The sequence below is a fragment of the Phyllobates terribilis genome, unplaced genomic scaffold (assembly GCF_046119375.1).
Source record: "Phyllobates terribilis strain yellow unplaced genomic scaffold, ASM4611937v1 Scaffold_40__1_contigs__length_11209783, whole genome shotgun sequence".
Lineage (NCBI taxonomy): Eukaryota > Metazoa > Chordata > Amphibia > Anura > Dendrobatidae > Phyllobates > Phyllobates terribilis.
In genome coordinates, this window is record NW_027362800.1 from 4,586,186 (window position 1) to 4,602,701 (window position 16,516).

Here is a 16,516-nt window from a genome sequence, read left to right on the forward strand (position 1 = left end):
GAGTAACCAGCTCACATACCTGTTAGCTCAGGTGAGTTTAAAAGGCTGCTGTTGATAACAAGGGCATTTGCTAAATAGATGGTGTGTGTGCAACAATATACTGAAAGGTCAATTATATTGTGCAGCTTATCTCACCACCTGTAGTTATTTAGGTGAAAGCTCCAAAATGCTTGCCTAATATGTCTGTTTATCCAAAAGGAAGTATAGAGGGAGAGCTAGATAGATAGCATTGCATTACATTACATTACATGGCAATGCAATGCACAGTTGCTGAAGTTGAACCAAAATGAGCTTGTCATCTGGCTTCTGCAACTTTTAACATGAAAAATCCAATGAGGAGAAGAAAAGCAAAGCCAAAGAGTCCATCCCAAAATCCGACAAACAAGCAAAATGAACAAAAAGCATTGAATTCAATTCTTTCTGATTTTAGAAACTGCATTAAAGAAGGGGTGCACCGGTCCTGGAGATACTGCAATACCAGGTCAATGCGTGGAGTGGACAGAGCAAGCTCTTTTTCCATCTCCCTGTTCTAAAAATCCATTTAATATATGGTCCCCAGATAGGGGACGTATCAGATATTAAACTGATAAGAACAGATACTACACTTGATCTTAGCCAAAAGGCCGAGAAGCCATAACCAGAATTGGTTTCCGACTACGGTGCCACCCAAGGATTCTGAAAAGTCCATTTGTGGAGATGGCCACCTGGACTCCCGTTAAGAAGACATGCTGTCAACCTCTAGATCCCTCACATGCCTGCACTTTTCGGCTTGCTGCTGCTGCAATCCACGCGTTTTAGATCTGCATAACTCCACCTCTTTTAGCACAGTACCCTCAACCCCCGGCTGTTCCCACCCGCCTCAACATCGTTGGAAGGGAGGAGAACCAATTAAGGCGGGGGGGGGGGTGGAACGAGCAGCTGTCTACCCTTAGCAGGAGGGTTGTTGATTAATTACCTCTCCTGCTGCTGCTGCTGCTGGCTGTCCAGCAGCAGACTGAAGGTGGCTGCTGCTGTGCGCAGGTATATAAAGGCTCAGAGCCTATTATGACACGCGCAGCCAGCGTTCCATTGCCACATTCCGTCTACTGCAGGCGGGATACCTGGATGGCTGAATGTCACTGAGAAGCTCACAGAGACCGCCATAAGCAACAGTTTAAAAGAATGCCACAGACTAATCAACCAAACTTTTTGGGTTGGTTTCTCTTTTATAGTCTGCAGGCATTAAATGAAAGAAGTCAGTGTTCCAGCAGAGGGAGACAACGTTTCAGAAAAGGCATTGTAGCAAACCAAAAAAGAAATTTTAAGCGCAGCAGAGTAACCAGCTCACATACCTGTTAGCTCAGGTGAGTTTAAAAGGCTGCTGTTGATAACAAGGGCATTTGCTAAATAGATGGTGTGTGTGCAACAATATACTGAAAGGTCAATTATATTGTGCAGCTTATCTCACCACCTGTAGTTATTTAGGTGAAAGCTCCAAAATGCTTGCCTAATATGTCTGTTTATCCAAAAGGAAGTATAGAGGGAGAGCTAGATAGATAGCATTGCATTACATTACATTACATGGCAATGCAATGCACAGTTGCTGAAGTTGAACCAAAATGAGCTTGTCATCTGGCTTCTGCAACTTTTAACATGAAAAATCCAATGAGGAGAAGAAAAGCAAAGCCAAAGAGTCCATCCCAAAATCCGACAAACAAGCAAAATGAACAAAAAGCATTGAATTCAATTCTTTCTGATTTTAGAAACTGCATTAAAGAAGGGGTGCACCGGACCTGGAGATACTGCAATACCAGGTCAATGCGTGGAGTGGACAGAGCAAGCTCTTTTTCCATCTCCCTGTTCTAAAAATCCATTTAATATATGGTCCCCAGATAGGGGACGTATCAGATATTAAACTGATAAGAACAGATACTACACTTGATCTTAGCCAAAAGGCCGAGAAGCGATAACCAGAATTGGTTTCCGACTACGGTGCCACCCAAGGATTCTGAAAAGTCCATTTGTGGAGATGGCCACCTGGACTCCCGTTAAGAAGACATGCTGTCAACCTCTAGATCCCTCACATGCCTGCACTTTTCGGCTTGCTGCTGCTGCAATCCACGCGTTTTAGATCTGCATAACTCCACCTCTTTTAGCACAGTACCCTCAACCCCCGGCTGTTCCCACCCGCCTCAACACCGTTGGAAGGGAGGAGAACCAATTAAGGCGGGGGGGGGTGGAACGAGCAGCTGTCTACCCTTAGCAGGAGGGTTGCTGATTAATTACCTCTCCTGCTGCTGCTGCTGCTGGCTGTCCAGCAGCAGACTGAAGGTGGCTGCTGCTGTGCGCAGGTATATAAAGGCTCAGAGCCTATTATGACACGCGCAGCCAGCGTTCCATTGCCACATTCCGTCTACTGCAGGCGGGATACCTGGATGGCTGAATGTCACTGAGAAGCTCACAGAGACCGCCATAAGCAACAGTTTAAAAGAATGCCACAAACTAATCAACCAAACTTTTTGGGTTGGTTTCTCTTTTATAGTCTGCAGGCATTAAATGAAAGAAGTCAGTGTTCCAGCAGAGGGAGACAACGTTTCAGAAAAGGCATTGTAGCAAACCAAAAAAGAAATTTTAAGCGCAGCAGAGTAACCAGCTCACATACCTGTTAGCTCAGGTGAGTTTAAAAGGCTGCTGTTGATAACAAGGGCATTTGCTAAATAGATGGTGTGTGTGCAACAATATACTGAAAGGTCAATTATATTGTGCAGCTTATCTCACCACCTGTAGTTATTTAGGTGAAAGCTCCAAAATGCTTGCCTAATATGTCTGTTTATCCAAAAGGAAGTATAGAGGGAGAGCTAGATAGATAGCATTGCATTACATTACATTACATGGCAATGCAATGCACAGTTGCTGAAGTTGAACCAAAATGAGCTTGTCATCTGGCTTCTGCAACTTTTAACATGAAAAATCCAATGAGGAGAAGAAAAGCAAAGCCAAAGAGTCCATCCCAAAATCCGACAAACAAGCAAAATGAACAAAAAGCATTGAATTCAATTCTTTCTGATTTTAGAAACTGCATTAAAGAAGGGGTGCACCGGTCCTGGAGATACTGCAATACCAGGTCAATGCGTGGAGTGGACAGAGCAAGCTCTTTTTCCATCTCCCTGTTCTAAAAATCCATTTAATATATGGTCCCCAGATAGGGGACGTATCAGATATTAAACTGATAAGAACAGATACTACACTTGATCTTAGCCAAAAGGCCGAGAAGCCATAACCAGAATTGGTTTCCGACTACGGTGCCACCCAAGGATTCTGAAAAGTCCATTTGTGGAGATGGCCACCTGGACTCCCGTTAAGAAGACATGCTGTCAACCTCTAGATCCCTCACATGCCTGCACTTTTCGGCTTGCTGCTGCTGCAATCCACGCGTTTTAGATCTGCATAACTCCACCTCTTTTAGCACAGTACCCTCAACCCCCGGCTGTTCCCACCCGCCTCAACATCGTTGGAAGGGAGGAGAACCAATTAAGGCGGGGGGGGGGGTGGAACGAGCAGCTGTCTACCCTTAGCAGGAGGGTTGTTGATTAATTACCTCTCCTGCTGCTGCTGCTGCTGGCTGTCCAGCAGCAGACTGAAGGTGGCTGCTGCTGTGCGCAGTTATATAAAGGCTCAGAGCCTATTATGACACGCGCAGCCAGCGTTCCATTGCCACATTCCGTCTACTGCAGGCGGGATACCTGGATGGCTGAATGTCACTGAGAAGCTCACAGAGACCGCCATAAGCAACAGTTTAAAAGAATGCCACAGACTAATCAACCAAACTTTTTGGGTTGGTTTCTCTTTTATAGTCTGCAGGCATTAAATGAAAGAAGTCAGTGTTCCAGCAGAGGGAGACAACGTTTCAGAAAAGGCATTGTAGCAAACCAAAAAATAAATTTTAAGCGCAGCAGAGTAACCAGCTCACATACCTGTTAGCTCAGGTGAGTTTAAAAGGCTGCTGTTGATAACAAGGGCATTTGCTAAATAGATGGTGTGTGTGCAACAATATACTGAAAGGTCAATTATATTGTGCAGCTTATCTCACCACCTGTAGTTATTTAGGTGAAAGCTCCAAAATGCTTGCCTAATATGTCTGTTTATCCAAAAGGAAGTATAGAGGGAGAGCTAGATAGATAGCATTGCATTACATTACATTACATGGCAATGCAATGCACAGTTGCTGAAGTTGAACCAAAATGAGCTTGTCATCTGGCTTCTGCAACTTTTAACATGAAAAATCCAATGAGGAGAAGAAAAGCAAAGCCAAAGAGTCCATCCCAAAATCCGACAAACAAGCAAAATGAACAAAAAGCATTGAATTCAATTCTTTCTGATTTTAGAAACTGCATTAAAGAAGGGGTGCACCGGTCCTGGAGATACTGCAATACCAGGTCAATGCGTGGAGCGGACAGAGCAAGCTCTTTTTCCATCTCCCTGTTCTAAAAATCCATTTAATATATGGTCCCCAGATAGGGGACGTATCAGATATTAAACTGATAAGAACAGATACTACACTTGATCTTAGCCAAAAGGCCGAGAAGCGATAACCAGAATTGGTTTCCGACTACGGTGCCACCCAAGGATTCTGAAAAGTCCATTTGTGGAGATGGCCACCTGGACTCCCGTTAAGAAGACATGCTGTCAACCTCTAGATCCCTCACATGCCTGCACTTTTCGGCTTGCTGCTGCTGCAATCCACGCGTTTTAGATCTGCATAACTCCACCTCTTTTAGCACAGTACCCTCAACCCCCGGCTGTTCCCACCCGCCTCAACACCGTTGGAAGGGAGGAGAACCAATTAAGGCGGGGGGGGGTGGAACGAGCAGCTGTCTACCCTTAGCAGGAGGGTTGCTGATTAATTACCTCTCCTGCTGCTGCTGCTGCTGGCTGTCCAGCAGCAGACTGAAGGTGGCTGCTGCTGTGCGCAGGTATATAAAGGCTCAGAGCCTATTATGACACGCGCAGCCAGCGTTCCATTGCCACATTCCGTCTACTGCAGGCGGGATACCTGGATGGCTGAATGTCACTGAGAAGCTCACAGAGACCGCCATAAGCAACAGTTTAAAAGAATGCCACAGACTAATCAACCAAACTTTTTGGGTTGGTTTCTCTTTTATAGTCTGCAGGCATTAAATGAAAGAAGTCAGTGTTCCAGCAGAGGGAGACAACGTTTCAGAAAAGGCATTGTAGCAAACCAAAAAAGAAATTTTAAGCGCAGCAGAGTAACCAGCTCACATACCTGTTAGCTCAGGTGAGTTTAAAAGGCTGCTGTTGATAACAAGGGCATTTGCTAAATAGATGGTGTGTGTGCAACAATATACTGAAAGGTCAATTATATTGTGCAGCTTATCTCACCACCTGTAGTTATTTAGGTGAAAGCTCCAAAATGCTTGCCTAATATGTCTGTTTATCCAAAAGGAAGTATAGAGGGAGAGCTAGATAGATAGCATTGCATTACATTACATTACATGGCAATGCAATGCACAGTTGCTGAAGTTGAACCAAAATGAGCTTGTCATCTGGCTTCTGCAACTTTTAACATGAAAAATCCAATGAGGAGAAGAAAAGCAAAGCCAAAGAGTCCATCCCAAAATCCGACAAACAAGCAAAATGAACAAAAAGCATTGAATTCAATTCTTTCTGATTTTAGAAACTGCATTAAAGAAGGGGTGCACCGGACCTGGAGATACTGCAATACCAGGTCAATGCGTGGAGTGGACAGAGCAAGCTCTTTTTCCATCTCCCTGTTCTAAAAATCCATTTAATATATGGTCCCCAGATAGGGGACGTATCAGATATTAAACTGATAAGAACAGATACTACACTTGATCTTAGCCAAAAGGCCGAGAAGCGATAACCAGAATTGGTTTCCGACTACGGTGCCACCCAAGGATTCTGAAAAGTCCATTTGTGGAGATGGCCACCTGGACTCCCGTTAAGAAGACATGCTGTCAACCTCTAGATCCCTCACATGCCTGCACTTTTCGGCTTGCTGCTGCTGCAATCCACGCGTTTTAGATCTGCATAACTCCACCTCTTTTAGCACAGTACCCTCAACCCCCGGCTGTTCCCACCCGCCTCAACACCGTTGGAAGGGAGGAGAACCAATTAAGGCGGGGGGGGGTGGAACGAGCAGCTGTCTACCCTTAGCAGGAGGGTTGCTGATTAATTACCTCTCCTGCTGCTGCTGCTGCTGGCTGTCCAGCAGCAGACTGAAGGTGGCTGCTGCTGTGCGCAGGTATATAAAGGCTCAGAGCCTATTATGACACGCGCAGCCAGCGTTCCATTGCCACATTCCGTCTACTGCAGGCGGGATACCTGGATGGCTGAATGTCACTGAGAAGCTCACAGAGACCGCCATAAGCAACAGTTTAAAAGAATGCCACAAACTAATCAACCAAACTTTTTGGGTTGGTTTCTCTTTTATAGTCTGCAGGCATTAAATGAAAGAAGTCAGTGTTCCAGCAGAGGGAGACAACGTTTCAGAAAAGGCATTGTAGCAAACCAAAAAAGAAATTTTAAGCGCAGCAGAGTAACCAGCTCACATACCTGTTAGCTCAGGTGAGTTTAAAAGGCTGCTGTTGATAACAAGGGCATTTGCTAAATAGATGGTGTGTGTGCAACAATATACTGAAAGGTCAATTATATTGTGCAGCTTATCTCACCACCTGTAGTTATTTAGGTGAAAGCTCCAAAATGCTTGCCTAATATGTCTGTTTATCCAAAAGGAAGTATAGAGGGAGAGCTAGATAGATAGCATTGCATTACATTACATTACATGGCAATGCAATGCACAGTTGCTGAAGTTGAACCAAAATGAGCTTGTCATCTGGCTTCTGCAACTTTTAACATGAAAAATCCAATGAGGAGAAGAAAAGCAAAGCCAAAGAGTCCATCCCAAAATCCGACAAACAAGCAAAATGAACAAAAAGCATTGAATTCAATTCTTTCTGATTTTAGAAACTGCATTAAAGAAGGGGTGCACCGGACCTGGAGATACTGCAATACCAGGTCAATGCGTGGAGTGGACAGAGCAAGCTCTTTTTCCATCTCCCTGTTCTAAAAATCCATTTAATATATGGTCCCCAGATAGGGGACGTATCAGATATTAAACTGATAAGAACAGATACTACACTTGATCTTAGCCAAAAGGCCGAGAAGCGATAACCAGAATTGGTTTCCGACTACGGTGCCACCCAAGGATTCTGAAAAGTCCATTTGTGGAGATGGCCACCTGGACTCCCGTTAAGAAGACATGCTGTCAACCTCTAGATCCCTCACATGCCTGCACTTTTCGGCTTGCTGCTGCTGCAATCCACGCGTTTTAGATCTGCATAACTCCACCTCTTTTAGCACAGTACCCTCAACCCCCGGCTGTTCCCACCCGCCTCAACACCGTTGGAAGGGAGGAGAACCAATTAAGGCGGGGGGGGGTGGAACGAGCAGCTGTCTACCCTTAGCAGGAGGGTTGCTGATTAATTACCTCTCCTGCTGCTGCTGCTGCTGGCTGTCCAGCAGCAGACTGAAGGTGGCTGCTGCTGTGCGCAGGTATATAAAGGCTCAGAGCCTATTATGACACGCGCAGCCAGCGTTCCATTGCCACATTCCGTCTACTGCAGGCGGGATACCTGGATGGCTGAATGTCACTGAGAAGCTCACAGAGACCGCCATAAGCAACAGTTTAAAAGAATGCCACAAACTAATCAACCAAACTTTTTGGGTTGGTTTCTCTTTTATAGTCTGCAGGCATTAAATGAAAGAAGTCAGTGTTCCAGCAGAGGGAGACAACGTTTCAGAAAAGGCATTGTAGCAAACCAAAAAAGAAATTTTAAGCGCAGCAGAGTAACCAGCTCACATACCTGTTAGCTCAGGTGAGTTTAAAAGGCTGCTGTTGATAACAAGGGCATTTGCTAAATAGATGGTGTGTGTGCAACAATATACTGAAAGGTCAATTATATTGTGCAGCTTATCTCACCACCTGTAGTTATTTAGGTGAAAGCTCCAAAATGCTTGCCTAATATGTCTGTTTATCCAAAAGGAAGTATAGAGGGAGAGCTAGATAGATAGCATTGCATTACATTACATTACATGGCAATGCAATGCACAGTTGCTGAAGTTGAACCAAAATGAGCTTGTCATCTGGCTTCTGCAACTTTTAACATGAAAAATCCAATGAGGAGAAGAAAAGCAAAGCCAAAGAGTCCATCCCAAAATCCGACAAACAAGCAAAATGAACAAAAAGCATTGAATTCAATTCTTTCTGATTTTAGAAACTGCATTAAAGAAGGGGTGCACCGGTCCTGGAGATACTGCAATACCAGGTCAATGCGTGGAGTGGACAGAGCAAGCTCTTTTTCCATCTCCCTGTTCTAAAAATCCATTTAATATATGGTCCCCAGATAGGGGACGTATCAGATATTAAACTGATAAGAACAGATACTACACTTGATCTTAGCCAAAAGGCCGAGAAGCCATAACCAGAATTGGTTTCCGACTACGGTGCCACCCAAGGATTCTGAAAAGTCCATTTGTGGAGATGGCCACCTGGACTCCCGTTAAGAAGACATGCTGTCAACCTCTAGATCCCTCACATGCCTGCACTTTTCGGCTTGCTGCTGCTGCAATCCACGCGTTTTAGATCTGCATAACTCCACCTCTTTTAGCACAGTACCCTCAACCCCCGGCTGTTCCCACCCGCCTCAACATCGTTGGAAGGGAGGAGAACCAATTAAGGCGGGGGGGGGGGTGGAACGAGCAGCTGTCTACCCTTAGCAGGAGGGTTGTTGATTAATTACCTCTCCTGCTGCTGCTGCTGCTGGCTGTCCAGCAGCAGACTGAAGGTGGCTGCTGCTGTGCGCAGGTATATAAAGGCTCAGAGCCTATTATGACACGCGCAGCCAGCGTTCCATTGCCACATTCCGTCTACTGCAGGCGGGATACCTGGATGGCTGAATGTCACTGAGAAGCTCACAGAGACCGCCATAAGCAACAGTTTAAAAGAATGCCACAGACTAATCAACCAAACTTTTTGGGTTGGTTTCTCTTTTATAGTCTGCAGGCATTAAATGAAAGAAGTCAGTGTTCCAGCAGAGGGAGACAACGTTTCAGAAAAGGCATTGTAGCAAACCAAAAAAGAAATTTTAAGCGCAGCAGAGTAACCAGCTCACATACCTGTTAGCTCAGGTGAGTTTAAAAGGCTGCTGTTGATAACAAGGGCATTTGCTAAATAGATGGTGTGTGTGCAACAATATACTGAAAGGTCAATTATATTGTGCAGCTTATCTCACCACCTGTAGTTATTTAGGTGAAAGCTCCAAAATGCTTGCCTAATATGTCTGTTTATCCAAAAGGAAGTATAGAGGGAGAGCTAGATAGATAGCATTGCATTACATTACATTACATGGCAATGCAATGCACAGTTGCTGAAGTTGAACCAAAATGAGCTTGTCATCTGGCTTCTGCAACTTTTAACATGAAAAATCCAATGAGGAGAAGAAAAGCAAAGCCAAAGAGTCCATCCCAAAATCCGACAAACAAGCAAAATGAACAAAAAGCATTGAATTCAATTCTTTCTGATTTTAGAAACTGCATTAAAGAAGGGGTGCACCGGACCTGGAGATACTGCAATACCAGGTCAATGCGTGGAGTGGACAGAGCAAGCTCTTTTTCCATCTCCCTGTTCTAAAAATCCATTTAATATATGGTCCCCAGATAGGGGACGTATCAGATATTAAACTGATAAGAACAGATACTACACTTGATCTTAGCCAAAAGGCCGAGAAGCGATAACCAGAATTGGTTTCCGACTACGGTGCCACCCAAGGATTCTGAAAAGTCCATTTGTGGAGATGGCCACCTGGACTCCCGTTAAGAAGACATGCTGTCAACCTCTAGATCCCTCACATGCCTGCACTTTTCGGCTTGCTGCTGCTGCAATCCACGCGTTTTAGATCTGCATAACTCCACCTCTTTTAGCACAGTACCCTCAACCCCCGGCTGTTCCCACCCGCCTCAACACCGTTGGAAGGGAGGAGAACCAATTAAGGCGGGGGGGGGTGGAACGAGCAGCTGTCTACCCTTAGCAGGAGGGTTGCTGATTAATTACCTCTCCTGCTGCTGCTGCTGCTGGCTGTCCAGCAGCAGACTGAAGGTGGCTGCTGCTGTGCGCAGGTATATAAAGGCTCAGAGCCTATTATGACACGCGCAGCCAGCGTTCCATTGCCACATTCCGTCTACTGCAGGCGGGATACCTGGATGGCTGAATGTCACTGAGAAGCTCACAGAGACCGCCATAAGCAACAGTTTAAAAGAATGCCACAAACTAATCAACCAAACTTTTTGGGTTGGTTTCTCTTTTATAGTCTGCAGGCATTAAATGAAAGAAGTCAGTGTTCCAGCAGAGGGAGACAACGTTTCAGAAAAGGCATTGTAGCAAACCAAAAAAGAAATTTTAAGCGCAGCAGAGTAACCAGCTCACATACCTGTTAGCTCAGGTGAGTTTAAAAGGCTGCTGTTGATAACAAGGGCATTTGCTAAATAGATGGTGTGTGTGCAACAATATACTGAAAGGTCAATTATATTGTGCAGCTTATCTCACCACCTGTAGTTATTTAGGTGAAAGCTCCAAAATGCTTGCCTAATATGTCTGTTTATCCAAAAGGAAGTATAGAGGGAGAGCTAGATAGATAGCATTGCATTACATTACATTACATGGCAATGCAATGCACAGTTGCTGAAGTTGAACCAAAATGAGCTTGTCATCTGGCTTCTGCAACTTTTAACATGAAAAATCCAATGAGGAGAAGAAAAGCAAAGCCAAAGAGTCCATCCCAAAATCCGACAAACAAGCAAAATGAACAAAAAGCATTGAATTCAATTCTTTCTGATTTTAGAAACTGCATTAAAGAAGGGGTGCACCGGTCCTGGAGATACTGCAATACCAGGTCAATGCGTGGAGTGGACAGAGCAAGCTCTTTTTCCATCTCCCTGTTCTAAAAATCCATTTAATATATGGTCCCCAGATAGGGGACGTATCAGATATTAAACTGATAAGAACAGATACTACACTTGATCTTAGCCAAAAGGCCGAGAAGCCATAACCAGAATTGGTTTCCGACTACGGTGCCACCCAAGGATTCTGAAAAGTCCATTTGTGGAGATGGCCACCTGGACTCCCGTTAAGAAGACATGCTGTCAACCTCTAGATCCCTCACATGCCTGCACTTTTCGGCTTGCTGCTGCTGCAATCCACGCGTTTTAGATCTGCATAACTCCACCTCTTTTAGCACAGTACCCTCAACCCCCGGCTGTTCCCACCCGCCTCAACATCGTTGGAAGGGAGGAGAACCAATTAAGGCGGGGGGGGGGGTGGAACGAGCAGCTGTCTACCCTTAGCAGGAGGGTTGTTGATTAATTACCTCTCCTGCTGCTGCTGCTGCTGGCTGTCCAGCAGCAGACTGAAGGTGGCTGCTGCTGTGCGCAGGTATATAAAGGCTCAGAGCCTATTATGACACGCGCAGCCAGCGTTCCATTGCCACATTCCGTCTACTGCAGGCGGGATACCTGGATGGCTGAATGTCACTGAGAAGCTCACAGAGACCGCCATAAGCAACAGTTTAAAAGAATGCCACAGACTAATCAACCAAACTTTTTGGGTTGGTTTCTCTTTTATAGTCTGCAGGCATTAAATGAAAGAAGTCAGTGTTCCAGCAGAGGGAGACAACGTTTCAGAAAAGGCATTGTAGCAAACCAAAAAAGAAATTTTAAGCGCAGCAGAGTAACCAGCTCACATACCTGTTAGCTCAGGTGAGTTTAAAAGGCTGCTGTTGATAACAAGGGCATTTGCTAAATAGATGGTGTGTGTGCAACAATATACTGAAAGGTCAATTATATTGTGCAGCTTATCTCACCACCTGTAGTTATTTAGGTGAAAGCTCCAAAATGCTTGCCTAATATGTCTGTTTATCCAAAAGGAAGTATAGAGGGAGAGCTAGATAGATAGCATTGCATTACATTACATTACATGGCAATGCAATGCACAGTTGCTGAAGTTGAACCAAAATGAGCTTGTCATCTGGCTTCTGCAACTTTTAACATGAAAAATCCAATGAGGAGAAGAAAAGCAAAGCCAAAGAGTCCATCCCAAAATCCGACAAACAAGCAAAATGAACAAAAAGCATTGAATTCAATTCTTTCTGATTTTAGAAACTGCATTAAAGAAGTGGTGCACCGGTCCTGGAGATACTGCAATACCAGGTCAATGCGTGGAGTGGACAGAGCAAGCTCTTTTTCCATCTCCCTGTTCTAAAAATCCATTTAATATATGGTCCCCAGATAGGGGACGTATCAGATATTAAACTGATAAGAACAGATACTACACTTGATCTTAGCCAAAAGGCCGAGAAGCGATAACCAGAATTGGTTTCCGACTACGATGCCACCCAAGGATTCTGAAAAGTCCATTTGTGGAGATGGCCACCTGGACTCCCGTTAAGAAGACATGCTGTCAACCTCTAGATCCCTCACATGCCTGCACTTTTCGGCTTGCTGCTGCTGCAATCCACGCGTTTTAGATCTGCATAACTCCACCTCTTTTAGCACAGTACCCTCAACCCCCGGCTGTTCCCACCCGCCTCAACACCGTTGGAAGGGAGGAGAACCAATTAAGGCGGGGGGGGGGGTGGAACGAGCAGCTGTCTACCCTTAGCAGGAGGGTTGCTGATTAATTACCTCTCCTGCTGCTGCTGCTGCTGGCTGTCCAGCAGCAGACTGAAGGTGGCTGCTGCTGTGCGCAGGTATATAAAGGCTCAGAGCCTATTATGACACGCGCAGCCAGCGTTCCATTGCCACATTCCGTCTACTGCAGGCGGGATACCTGGATGGCTGAATGTCACTGAGAAGCTCACAGAGACCGCCATAAGCAACAGTTTAAAAGAATGCCACAAACTAATCAACCAAACTTTTTGGGTTGGTTTCTCTTTTATAGTCTGCAGGCATTAAATGAAAGAAGTCAGTGTTCCAGCAGAGGGAGACAACGTTTCAGAAAAGGCATTGTAGCAAACCAAAAAAGAAATTTTAAGCGCAGCAGAGTAACCAGCTCACATACCTGTTAGCTCAGGTGAGTTTAAAAGGCTGCTGTTGATAACAAGGGCATTTGCTAAATAGATGGTGTGTGTGCAACAATATACTGAAAGGTCAATTATATTGTGCAGCTTATCTCACCACCTGTAGTTATTTAGGTGAAAGCTCCAAAATGCTTGCCTAATATGTCTGTTTATCCAAAAGGAAGTATAGAGGGAGAGCTAGATAGATAGCATTGCATTACATTACATTACATGGCAATGCAATGCACAGTTGCTGAAGTTGAACCAAAATGAGCTTGTCATCTGGCTTCTGCAACTTTTAACATGAAAAATCCAATGAGGAGAAGAAAAGCAAAGCCAAAGAGTCCATCCCAAAATCCGACAAACAAGCAAAATGAACAAAAAGCATTGAATTCAATTCTTTCTGATTTTAGAAACTGCATTAAAGAAGGGGTGCACCGGTCCTGGAGATACTGCAATACCAGGTCAATGCGTGGAGTGGACAGAGCAAGCTCTTTTTCCATCTCCCTGTTCTAAAAATCCATTTAATATATGGTCCCCAGATAGGGGACGTATCAGATATTAAACTGATAAGAACAGATACTACACTTGATCTTAGCCAAAAGGCCGAGAAGCGATAACCAGAATTGGTTTCCGACTACGGTGCCACCCAAGGATTCTGAAAAGTCCATTTGTGGAGATGGCCACCTGGACTCCCGTTAAGAAGACATGCTGTCAACCTCTAGATCCCTCACATGCCTGCACTTTTCGGCTTGCTGCTGCTGCAATCCACGCGTTTTAGATCTGCATAACTCCACCTCTTTTAGCACAGTACCCTCAACCCCCGGCTGTTCCCACCCGCCTCAACACCGTTGGAAGGGAGGAGAACCAATTAAGGCGGGGGGGGGGGTGGAACGAGCAGCTGTCTACCCTTAGCAGGAGGGTTGCTGATTAATTACCTCTCCTGCTGCTGCTGCTGCTGGCTGTCCAGCAGCAGACTGAAGGTGGCTGCTGCTGTGCGCAGGTATATAAAGGCTCAGAGCCTATTATGACACGCGCAGCCAGCGTTCCATTGCCACATTCCGTCTACTGCAGGCGGGATACCTGGATGGCTGAATGTCACTGAGAAGCTCACAGAGACCGCCATAAGCAACAGTTTAAAAGAATGCCACAGACTAATCAACCAAACTTTTTGGGTTGGTTTCTCTTTTATAGTCTGCAGGCATTAAATGAAAGAAGTCAGTGTTCCAGCAGAGGGAGACAACGTTTCAGAAAAGGCATTGTAGCAAACCAAAAAAGAAATTTTAAGCGCAGCAGAGTAACCAGCTCACATACCTGTTAGCTCAGGTGAGTTTAAAAGGCTGCTGTTGATAACAAGGGCATTTGCTAAATAGATGGTGTGTGTGCAACAATATACTGAAAGGTCAATTATATTGTGCAGCTTATCTCACCACCTGTAGTTATTTAGGTGAAAGCTCCAAAATGCTTGCCTAATATGTCTGTTTATCCAAAAGGAAGTATAGAGGGAGAGCTAGATAGATAGCATTGCATTACATTACATTACATGGCAATGCAATGCACAGTTGCTGAAGTTGAACCAAAATGAGCTTGTCAACTGGCTTCTGCAACTTTTAACATGAAAAATCCAATGAGGAGAAGAAAACCAAAGCCAAAGAGTCCATCCCAAAATCCGACAAACAAGCAAAATGAACAAAAAGCATTGAATTCAATTCTTTCTGATTTTAGAAACTGCATTAAAGAAGGGGTGCACCGGTCCTGGAGATACTGCAATACCAGGTCAATGCGTGGAGTGGACAGAGCAAGCTCTTTTTCCATCTCCCTGTTCTAAAAATCCATTTAATATATGGTCCCCAGATAGGGGACGTATCAGATATTAAACTGATAAGAACAGATTTTTTTTTTATCGAAAGCCCGAATTCGTGTACAAAACCCGAGTGCGCTTAAAAAAGTGACAAGTGCCACAAAAAAAGTGCACTAGGATGCTGGTCTTCTTGAAACCCTCTCCAAAAGGAAAAGGGTCCCCCAAACCATTCCCCGTCCCTCCGAGCCAAAAGGCCACAGCGAGGAACAGGGACAAAAAGCCACCTCCAGCCGAAGCCAGAGGCGACCCAATCTTACCCCCAGCACCTGCCCGAGTTCTCACCCGAGCAAGGCACTGGGAGCCAAAGACTGTGCTCCCCTCCCGGAAGAGGGGAGCCAACAATGCTCTCCTCCCGAAAGAGGAGAGCCAGGGGGGTTCAGGGGGGAGCGGAACCTGATGGCCACACACTCCCCCCCTAGACCTGCCAAGAGAGGAACCCGTAAGGGAACCGCATCCCGACAAAATCCTAGTAGGACGTGTCACACGTGAATAAGTGGACACACAGTGACAAAGAAATTAAATAAATAGTGAAGGTTTCACAGTATAATACTGCCCGGACCTTCGACCGGGAATTGAAAAATTCCCCATCCTAAGGCCAGAAGGCCCGGAATAAGGGTGTGTGCGAAGAAAGAAAATTTGAAGTGCTTGTGCAAATGTGCCATAAACTCAAGTGGGGTTCCCAATCCCAGTGAGTTAAGGCACCCCAGGGTCACCACTCCTGGGGCACTTCACACTTCGGGCTTTCGATCTTCCCCGGCCCAATGGCGTCGATCCTGGGGGGCCATGCTTTCCACCAGATGACTATATTAGCCACCTGGCGTACTAACAAGCGCCTAAACCCCAGTGTGCATAATGTATCAATCTACTAGGGCGGCCAACATCCAAAACCGCCTTTTCGAAAGATACTACACTTGATCTTAGCCAAAAGGCCGAGAAGCGATAACCAGAATTGGTTTCCGACTACGGTGCCACCCAAGGATTCTGAAAAGTCCATTTGTGGAGATGGCCACCTGGACTCCCGTTAAGAAGACATGCTGTCAACCTCTAGATCCCTCACATGCCTGCACTTTTCGGCTTGCTGCTGCTGCAATCCACGCGTTTTAGATCTGCATAACTCCACCTCTTTTAGCACAGTACCCTCAACCCCCGGCTGTTCCCACCCGCCTCAACACCGTTGGAAGGGAGGAGAACCAATTAAGGCGGGGGGGGGGGTGGAACGAGCAGCTGTCTACCCTTAGCAGGAGGGTTGCTGATTAATTACCTCTCCTGCTGCTGCTGCTGCTGGCTGTCCAGCAGCAGACTGAAGGTGGCTGCTGCTGTGCGCAGGTATATAAAGGCTCAGAGCCTATTATGACACGCGCAGCCAGCGTTCCATTGCCACATTCCGTCTACTGCAGGCGGGATACCTGGATGGCTGAATGTCACTGAGAAGCTCACAGAGACCGCCATAAGCAACAGTTTAAAAGAATGCCACAGACTAATCAACCAAACTATTTGGGTTGGTTTCTCTTTTATAGTCTGCAGGCAT

General features: G+C 45.5%; 12 non-coding genes and 1 pseudogene across 12 annotated transcripts; all 13 read right to left on the bottom strand.

Moving 5' to 3' along the window:
- Positions 1–444: 444 nt before the first annotated feature.
- Positions 445–635, bottom strand: LOC141184382 (U2 spliceosomal RNA). The gene has a single exon (XR_012259143.1). It is a non-coding gene; the product is annotated as a U2 spliceosomal RNA (small nuclear RNA).
- Positions 636–1,756: 1,121 nt separating this feature from the next.
- Positions 1,757–1,947, bottom strand: LOC141187117 (U2 spliceosomal RNA). The gene has a single exon (XR_012261333.1). It is a non-coding gene; the product is annotated as a U2 spliceosomal RNA (small nuclear RNA).
- Positions 1,948–3,066: 1,119 nt separating this feature from the next.
- On the bottom strand, positions 3,067–3,257 carry LOC141184383 (U2 spliceosomal RNA). The gene has a single exon (XR_012259144.1). It is a non-coding gene; the product is annotated as a U2 spliceosomal RNA (small nuclear RNA).
- A 1,121-nt stretch (positions 3,258–4,378) lies between these two features.
- Positions 4,379–4,569, bottom strand: LOC141184201 (U2 spliceosomal RNA). Its single transcript, XR_012258979.1, has one exon. It is a non-coding gene; the product is annotated as a U2 spliceosomal RNA (small nuclear RNA).
- Positions 4,570–5,688: 1,119 nt separating this feature from the next.
- Positions 5,689–5,879, bottom strand: LOC141187129 (U2 spliceosomal RNA). Its single transcript, XR_012261344.1, has one exon. It is a non-coding gene; the product is annotated as a U2 spliceosomal RNA (small nuclear RNA).
- A 1,119-nt stretch (positions 5,880–6,998) lies between these two features.
- On the bottom strand, positions 6,999–7,189 carry LOC141187143 (U2 spliceosomal RNA). The gene has a single exon (XR_012261356.1). It is a non-coding gene; the product is annotated as a U2 spliceosomal RNA (small nuclear RNA).
- A 1,119-nt stretch (positions 7,190–8,308) lies between these two features.
- On the bottom strand, positions 8,309–8,499 carry LOC141184385 (U2 spliceosomal RNA). Its single transcript, XR_012259145.1, has one exon. It is a non-coding gene; the product is annotated as a U2 spliceosomal RNA (small nuclear RNA).
- Positions 8,500–9,620: 1,121 nt separating this feature from the next.
- Positions 9,621–9,811, bottom strand: LOC141187155 (U2 spliceosomal RNA). The gene has a single exon (XR_012261367.1). It is a non-coding gene; the product is annotated as a U2 spliceosomal RNA (small nuclear RNA).
- A 1,119-nt stretch (positions 9,812–10,930) lies between these two features.
- LOC141184386 (U2 spliceosomal RNA) lies at positions 10,931–11,121 on the bottom strand. The gene has a single exon (XR_012259146.1). It is a non-coding gene; the product is annotated as a U2 spliceosomal RNA (small nuclear RNA).
- A 1,121-nt stretch (positions 11,122–12,242) lies between these two features.
- On the bottom strand, positions 12,243–12,433 carry LOC141191399 (U2 spliceosomal RNA). Its single transcript, XR_012265395.1, has one exon. It is a non-coding gene; the product is annotated as a U2 spliceosomal RNA (small nuclear RNA).
- Positions 12,434–13,554: 1,121 nt separating this feature from the next.
- LOC141187500 (U2 spliceosomal RNA) lies at positions 13,555–13,745 on the bottom strand. Its single transcript, XR_012261680.1, has one exon. It is a non-coding gene; the product is annotated as a U2 spliceosomal RNA (small nuclear RNA).
- Positions 13,746–14,866: 1,121 nt separating this feature from the next.
- LOC141185764 (U2 spliceosomal RNA) lies at positions 14,867–15,048 on the bottom strand. The gene has a single exon (XR_012260383.1). It is a non-coding gene; the product is annotated as a U2 spliceosomal RNA (small nuclear RNA).
- A 789-nt stretch (positions 15,049–15,837) lies between these two features.
- LOC141186208 (U2 spliceosomal RNA) lies at positions 15,838–15,929 on the bottom strand (annotated as a pseudogene).
- Positions 15,930–16,516: the final 587 nt, after the last annotated feature.